Below are 454 nucleotides of genomic sequence, written 5' to 3' on the forward strand. Positions count from 1 at the left end.
TGAGTTGCTGCCCACCCCCTGTACTAGAGGACTGTGAGTTGCTGCCCTATGTACTAGAGGACTGTGAGTTGCTGCCCCCTGTACTAGAGGACTGTGAGTTGCATCACCTGTACTAGAGGACTGTGAGTTGCTGCCCACCCCTGTACTAGAGGACTGTGAGTTGTTGCCCACCCCTGTACTAGAGGACTGTGAGTTGCTGCCCACCCCTGCACTAGAGGACTGTGAGTTGTTGCCTACCCCTGTACTAGAGGACTGTGAGTTGCTGCCCACCCTCTGCACTAGAGGACTGTGAGTTGCTGCCCACCCGCTGCACTAGAGAACTGTGAGTTGTTGCCCACCCCCTGTACTAGAGGACTGTGAGTTGCTGCCCACCCCCTGCACTAGAGGACTGTGAGTTGCTGCCCACCCCCTGTACTAGAGGACTGTGAGTTGCTGCCCACCCCCTGCACTAGAG

This window comes from Oncorhynchus gorbuscha, unplaced genomic scaffold (genome assembly GCF_021184085.1).
Source record: "Oncorhynchus gorbuscha isolate QuinsamMale2020 ecotype Even-year unplaced genomic scaffold, OgorEven_v1.0 Un_scaffold_1020, whole genome shotgun sequence".
Lineage (NCBI taxonomy): Eukaryota > Metazoa > Chordata > Actinopteri > Salmoniformes > Salmonidae > Oncorhynchus > Oncorhynchus gorbuscha.